The 8,462-nt window shown below is 43.5% G+C and overlaps 1 protein-coding gene across 3 annotated transcripts in view; it reads left to right on the top strand.

Annotated features, from left to right (window-relative positions):
- The window catches only part of LOC111872450, a 735,500-nt gene that overhangs the window by 133,593 nt on the left and 593,445 nt on the right, over positions 1–8,462 (top strand). The gene's annotated exons all lie outside the window — the stretch shown is intronic.

Here is an 8,462-nt window from a genome sequence, read left to right as displayed (position 1 = left end):
CTTGCTGTTTAACCAGGAAGTGTCTATTTTGTAGGTAAGTTTCGAGTATAAGAAAATAGTTGAGGGGGGAGCAGTTTCCTGAGTTTGTACAGTATTCCAGTGTGCCAGACTCTATCGAAGGCTTGTGAGGTGTCCAGAAAGTTTGCGGAGCAGTACTTGTGGTCTTCTAGGCCTTGTCTAATCTTCTTACTGACTCTCTGGATTTGTTCTATTGTTGCGTGTTGTCTGAACCCAAATTGGTGGTCAGGAATGAGGTTGTTTTCGTTGAGGAGTGGTCTCAACGTTGCTAGAAGTAGTTTTTCAAAAACTTTAGAGAGAACAGGAAATAGGCTGAAGAACTTTGTTAAATGTTACACAAATAATAGGACTTGGTGTCTGTTGATAAGGTCCATTGACGGGTTCTTGTGAACACGGTAATGTAACAAGGTAACAAGGTAATGAACCTTTTGCTTCCGTATAAGGCGGGGAATTTCTTGGCAAAGTGATCAAGTATTAATTTTGCTTTACGTGATTTCTTGGGAAGCAGTTACTATTGTTAATGTCCCTTTTGTTCTCCTTAAAGCCAACATGACTTTGAACGAGTTCTTCAAATAAAATTATTGAGTTTGGGTTGAAGGAGCGCTGCCCTCTGTTAAGGAGATAAGCTGTCAGGACCATCAGAACCCACGTGGGAACCATGACCCATGCTCTAAGAGCGAAAGTTTTAGTTGTATTCGTACCCAATGATGGGACTTCCTCTGTGGTCTAGTTCCTGACTACAGATCCAGAGATCCGATTCGATTCCCTGCGCTACCACATTTTCTGGGAAGTAGTTTATCTGAAACGGGGTCCACTCAGCCTCGTGAGGATAATTGTGGAGCTGTTTCAAGGAAATAGCGGCTCCGGTCTAGATAACCGAAATTAACTGGCCGTGGGGATTCATTGCGCTGACCACGACAGCCTCTATCCGCTAAAGTTGGCACTAACTTCTCCGACAAGTGGCGGTAGCTCGTTCGGTATAATTCTCTTGCGGACTAAACCCACGGAGTTTTTTTTGGGTACCTAATGATGTGGGTAATTCAGTTTTTCACGTCTGAAGTGATGACATGGCCACACTCTTGCCTCCCAGCCTCCTCACTTCCGGCATTGCTGATATGTAACATTTATACCAAGCTGACTTAAAATCTTCCCAGCAATCTTCTATTTCAGACAGTGGAGCGAAGTCCCTGATTTATGCCGACCCATAGATTGCGATGAATCCGTACTGTCACGTGTATGTGTGACTAGACGGGGTTTTATTGGATATTGGATTTATTGGTGCAACTCCGAACTACCAGTAATTACAGCGCTATCGCTGATTTCCACACTTTACAAATCACCACAGCACACGCTAAGTATTTTCCAGCCTCCTATATCTTTACCAGCCGTTCCCTGGTAACGGCTTCTAGCAGTAGAAATCCTTCAGCTTCCGCACCCAAGTCCAGTGGATACTTTTCTCCACAGACTTCCATACAGAACTGACTTTGTTACCGCAAATGTCCTACTTATAACTTCTTGGCACGGCCTTCCCAGACACCATTCTGGTATGCCTATCCGTTTCCGCGGGAATGTGTTTACCGAGTTGTTCCCTAGCAGCGCCCGTCTATTCCTGCGTATTTAGAATCTGCTGCTTAGCAACTGACGTTCCGTTGTCTGTTTCGCGGCCGTTGCCTAGAAACGAATGTTGTTTTAAAGCTCTTCGCTAGCAACTGCTGTTTATTAGGCTGCACAGNTACTTTGCACAGTTCATGCTTTGAGCAAATACACCACAATACATCTAGTCGTGACGAATAATCATGTCCGTCCCTGATCGCATACCAGCCTTTACAGGGTCATTATCACGTTCACTGGTGAACAGTAGCGAAATACAGACTGGTTGTATGTAGGATTTGAAGTCATCTCGGTTTTCTTACGCAGTATAACGCCTTGTAGTTCGGTGACAGCCAACAGACGTTCCACCTCTATTTTCATGGTCGAACAATAAGCCAAGGAAGAGCTACCTGCCTCACACATGTTTCTTGCGCGGATACTTCTTCGAGCCTGAAGATGCAGGCGACATGTTCCTCCGAAACTTTGGTTCATTCTAAACGGTCTACAGAGCGTTATATCTCAGGTTGCAGAACTATTCAGACTAATCGCTATTTCTGCTTACTCGCAAAGACCAACTTCCGTGCTGTGTAACCAGCCAGACTCAAGACCGAGGATCTAATAAAGAACCTGTCCCCAGTTCGGACCAGTGACAATTAAGTATGGAGCAATGGCAGAATGCTGTTTATCAGGAGAAAAACTCAAGAGAAAGCCGTGCTGTAGTGCCACTTCTTCCACCACGAATCTCACATGAAGTCAACGGGCATTGATCCCTGGTCTCCGCTGTGGGAAGCTAGCTTCTGGCCGCCTGAGCTTATGGCAATGATGGCGGCATAGAGTCTACTTTCCTTTGCAGTGAGCTCGCTCTAGTTAGTTAGTTAGTTAGTTAGTTAGAGAGGGTGGGTTTCCCCATGCACCGCGACCAGTTTTGATCTATTGTGCTTCCCTCTATGATATTCTACCAGTCTCTATACCCTACCGATAAATGGTGCGTACCATCAGTCCCGCCCAGCAAGCGAGTTCGGCCACTTGCTTAGCGGTGTCTGTGATGCTTCCCCCATCTATCAGAGGCCTTAAAGACTATTGTTGGGCGGGAAACGTCCTGGAATTTGGCTCAGTGATCCCCTTTGGGGATATGAGGTTCTTTTACTTGCCGTAAAGTTACGACACGGGACACACAGCTTAAAGTCCCTCCCGGAGGACTTGTTCCCTGAATTTTTCCGCCCTTAAAAATTCGACGACCTCCGCCGGGTATTTGAACCCGCGTACCACGAGTCATGAGGTAGGAACGTTACCTCTAGACTACGGAGGCCGTTTGAGTTCACTACTAACTGAAAGTAAAAAACAAAGCTATCGCTGTAACAGGCCGTGGACGCCAATAGGGTTGTGAGACGTTGAGTCTCCCACATTTTGTAAATAATCGGCTCACAGATGGCGGTGAAGTTTGTCAGCCTTACGTGCCAAGCTATCCCTGTAACAGGCCGTGGACGCCAATAGGGTTGTGAGACGTTGAGTCTCCCACATTTTGTAAATAATCGGCTCACAGATGGCGGTGAAGTTTGTCAGCCTTACGTGCCAAGCTATCCCTGTAACAGGCCGTGGAGACCCATAGATTTGTGAGACGTCGAGGCTCCCACATCTTCTAGACAGTCGACTCACAGATTGCTGTGAGTCAGCCTTAAGCCGCGGCTGCCCTTTACCTCCAAGAAAATTCCTAGTACTCATTTCTATCAGAGGCTGAGTCGACCCCAGGGTCATAATGCGGCTGGAAGGTTTAGGTAAATTGAAAGAAATCCAATGACGGCCTTTACTAATTGAAATGGCTATATTTTTTATAAGATTGCATTCTCTCTGTGTTTTCCACTTTTGCTCTTTTACTCTTGCACTTTTAAGTCATGGAATAAGCAGTCACGCGAGAAACTCTTCTGTGTTTTACGCAATATTACAGACGGGACGTTTCAACCGTAAATTGTCATCATCAGTCAACGTACGTAAATCAGCCATATGTACGCTGAATAAAACTCTGTTAAAATGTGCAGAAATATAGATAAAATTATAATGAATTAGGTCAGATCCGATATGCGAGTAATTTGCAAAAGCATTAGTGTAAGCATAACAGTATGGATCTAAATACCAACATATGGAGGTATATCGAATTATTTCAAATTCGCATAAAATGCAATTGCACTGTACTTTCGTTTTCCGTGCGTAATCCAAGTTAAAACTTCTTAAGTTGTACGTTAGTTTATGTTCCTTTTTTTGGGTACTTGAAATAATATTTCTGGTATTTTTCTTTTGGTCAATAGCAGGAGTTGGTCTGAAAAATTATACAAGGGACATCTAATTTCATCTTTCCCGTCTGGACTTCCTCTGTCACAGCATAAGTAAGACAACTACAACTTCTTCCAGTGTAGCTTGAGTGGGAAAATTTGTTTTTCTTATGTTGGTACCATACGGAGAATTTCGTCTCTCCAGTGATAATTTCTGTCTTGATAGTTCTCTGCTGCAAGGTCTCATACGTGTAGAGTGTGTAATATTTTAATGTTCTGTCTTAGCTCTCGCAGGCGGTTTGTGCTATGTTTGGCTTATATACTCCATCTTGGTGCTGGCACAGGAAATAGGGACTAGCTCTGTCAATTGGGCCCAACTGAGTAGATTTTACCTGAAGGCGGAGACAGAATCCAGTCTCCAAAACGTTGTGTTTTGAAATATAAACAGGACAATGGACAATGTCCAAAAACAATATTTATATACATAGTGTCCCAGGAGGAATGTGCCAAACTTCAGGAGGGAGTTCCTTATGTTAAAGTATGCCGATATAACCCAAAACACCCATGTCCAAAGTTGAACGGTTACGGAGATAATGGCCAGAGAAGTGTGAAACTTTCACCGGTGTTACACACTTGTTGATTACAAAATACATATTGAAACTGGCAGGAATATGTGGTTTCTGTAATGTTAATAATGTACGTAACATCAAACTAACTTGTGAGTGACGTGAAGCCATAAATTTGAAGTACAAAATACTCGCTCGCCATGTCATAATTGTCCTTAGGTTTCCAANTGATACGCCAATGCGAGAGGCCATTCTACGAGTGAACAGACGCGGACTTCTCTGAACCATCTCAAGAACGTTCTCTCGTGTGTTTATCATTCGTACATCCTCCCTTTCAGGGTGCACAGAAACACTCGGAAGAGAACCAGTATCACGCAATGTCTGGTGAATTCACGTAAATACACTTCGAGATGGAATCCTTCGATGGGGAAAACGCCTTTGGTATTCTTCAACAGCAGCACGTGCATTGCCACCGCAAAATCCACACACAAAATGCATATCACAATATTCCACGTGTGAAAACACAAAAGGCATTTCAGCAACTCCGCACAATTAACCTACCACCCTTTCAAGACGCGGCCGCAACGTATACTGAAGGGAGCACATAAGCTTACGGCTAGTGTGAATAACCACACTCAAGGACAAACTTAGATAAGACTCGTCAGCTGACAGGTACAGTGCGTGGACCGCCAGAAGACCACAGTTTTCTCGTGCCAATATCTCCGTAACCGTTCAACTTTGGACATAGGTGTTTTGGATTATATCGGCATACTTTAACATAAGGAACACTACCGGGACTCGAACTCCGATCCCTCGGTTGTGCGAGCCCGTAGCCAGTCGCTATCCCGGCTCCTATAAAAATCATAAACAGAATGGTTTGAATGTAAGTTTGTGTGACGGTTTGTTTTATGACCACATAATTTAATTAATTTAAATTGCCCAATCACGGTCCTGTTGCCTGCACAGAATCCACCTTCCCTGATTTCTACTGCAGACTCCGCTACGAGATTGTTGTAAACAGGGATGGAACTCGGGTCGGGTAGGCGTTGGTAGCTGCTGTCTCTCTTGTTCCTGGACTTGCTTTTAAATTGGACTATGTTCTGTGCCTTAACACGCCACAACTATCGTTCCCAACATCGATACATGTAGGAACGATTTATGAAAGTTGTACAGTATCGATTTTCTTCAGAATATGTGTTGGATTATTCCCTGGACTTTTCCACTTATCCGGAGCGTCTGCCTAGTTCCGACAAGCAATTTTCGTTCGTCATTGTAATCCAAATCTGCTGTTACTTCCAGCCAGTAGACATACATGCCACTCCTCCCGGCTTCTTGAGCGGCAAAGAAGCTGCTTAACTAATTAAGCACTTCGCCGACATAAGGGGAGTAGATGTATAGACCTCGGCATTAGTTGGAGATGACTGGTCAGGTTCACGCGTCAGCCTTTAACCCCCGGTACCTTTTGGATATGAGGCCCCAGAACCAGTGTGGACGACGTAGAGAAGACAAACTTCTTGACCCTACGGGGACTCGAACTACCACCCCGCGGTCGTTCAGCCCATAGCCAGTCGCTATACCGCTGGTACATAAACAAATTTAATTATTTATTGAACCATGGTAGCGTAGTTGGTTGAGGCCCTATGCTACAAGCCGGAAGGTCGAGGGTTCAAGTCCCGATGAGGTCATTTGATTTTTCAATTGACATAATCCGCACTGTGGCCCTGGGGTCGACTCAGCCTCTAACAGAAATGAATACCAGGAATATTCCTGGGGTAAAGGGCGGCCGGCGCGTAGGGCTTACAACCTTACCACTATCTATGAGCCGATTTTCTAGAAAATGTGGGGGCCTAACATGTGACAACCCTATGGGCCCTCACGGCCTCTTACAGGGAGAGCTTTACTTTACTTTTTTTTACTTATTATTTATTGAACCATTTGTAATAGGTCTACATTATGCCGCGCCATGGCTCAAGCAGTTAGTCGCTGGCTTCCCACCGCGGAGGCCCTGGTTCAATCTCAGGTCTGGTCAAGTGGGATTTGTGGTCGACAAAGTGGCGCTGGGGAAGGTTTTTCCCGAGTATTTCAGTTTCCCCTACCAGTTTTCATTCCACCAAATTCTCCATCATCATAATTACAATAGGCCAATCAGTGGCCGCCATGCCGAGTGGATCCAGTTGGACCCAACCCCCCACTAACTAAATTAAAAAAATAGGTCTGTATTCATTACGTTGTTTTCCACTGCATGTTTCGAGCATGCGTATCTTAGAAAGAGAAATAGTAACACTAAAAGTTTAGCCTACGCATCACTAGTGCGTCCGATTCTTGAATACGGGGCTGCGTGCTGGGAGCCCTACAGGAAGGGACAGATAAATGCACTAGACCGGGTCCAAAACATAGCGGCTAAATTTGCACACATAGGAATGATTCGAACTGGGAAACATCAACACAGCGCAGAGAGACAGCTCGCATATGCGCCCTCTTCAAAGCTTACGCGGGAGAACGGACTTGGTCTATAGGCTGTAGATTTTGTAATCTGCCATGGTATCTGAGCAGGGTCGGCCATGATAGGAAAATTAGGAGCAGAAAACAACAAACGGATATCGGAAAATATTCTTTTGTAAATGGGACCATCCAACTCTGGAACCACCTGCCTTCAGATGTTTTAGGGACTCTCTCCTGTAAATCAAGCAACTTTAGGAGAAGGGCTAGGAAAGAGATAAATAAGGCGAAGTGAAAGTATGGGGGAAATCATCCAGAAATGCAGTGTATGAAGTAAATTGTGGTGAGGATGTGAAGGGTACGTAAGTGTAGTGAAGTGGAATGAAGCAAAGTGAAGGTGAAGTGTGAGTGCATCAGTGCATGCCATTATGTATTTCATTACTGTTACTGTTTACTGTATAGTATACTTATTTCTTATTAATATTAATTTATTTAATTATAGTTGTAATTGCATTTGTTGTAGTTATACTCGTATTTGCATTGTATTCATTGTGTGTAGTGTATCCTTTATTGTTTGTGTAGTTTTCTGTGCTGTGTTCTGTTTGAGTATGGTGTGTTATTTTGTGTGTTTATGTTATTGTAGTATCACTGCCACCGGGTAAACCCCCATTTGCAGTTTATATAAATAATAATAATAACGAGAGACATCACCAGGTGGTCTTATGCCTGAGTTTCGCAGGACTTCACTGAATTTCATTGCGTCTTTAAATGATAGAGAACTTTTTGTGAATACGAAACAATTGAAAACGCCGTGCGCATTCTGAATATGCCTTGAGGGAGAGACATGAAAATCTGGGAACAGTTTTACGTCTACACATTTATTAAGGAAGGATTAACCACATAGTGATCAAAATAAGATAATTTTCGATAGTTGGCTGAGGCACTATGCTACAAGCCGGTAGGTCGCAGGTTCGATTCCCTATGTGGTCACTGGATTTTTCAATTAACCTAATGCTTCCAGCCGCAATATGGCCCTGATGTCTGTTCAGTCTCTTACAGCAATTAGTATCGGGAATCTTTCTTGGGGGTAAAGGGCGGCCGGCGCTGAAGGCTGGCAACATTACCGCCATCTTTGAGCCGATTGTCTAGAGAAGGGGTCTCCAAACTTTTCGAACCGCGGGCCAAATTAGGTAATTCAGCACTTTCAACGGGCCGGATAAAATGAGAAATTAATAACTCTAGGTATATGGGTTTTATTGAAAGCACAGAATTTCATAAACTAAACACAAAGTACGTAAGAATAAATTATCGTATATTAATGACAACAGACAGTAGCAGCAAATGCTCATATTTTCATCACAAATTATAATAAAACAATTAATGTGAATGATGGAACTCCTTTTGCATTCTTAAAATCTGATTAAATTGGAGTTCAAATTTTGAAATGCTAATCACAAGTAGCGACTTTAAAAGTCCATTGGATAAATTTGCCCTGTATTTCGACTTGATGTACTTCATCTTGGAAAAAAGTTTGTTCACACAGATACGTCGTCCCAAAAATGGAGATAAATATAGAAGCAAA

The sequence above is a fragment of the Cryptotermes secundus genome, unplaced genomic scaffold, assembly GCF_002891405.2.
Source record: "Cryptotermes secundus unplaced genomic scaffold, Csec_1.0 scaffold322, whole genome shotgun sequence".
NCBI lineage: Eukaryota > Metazoa > Arthropoda > Insecta > Blattodea > Kalotermitidae > Cryptotermes > Cryptotermes secundus.
This window is presented reverse-complemented; position numbering and strand designations above follow the sequence as displayed.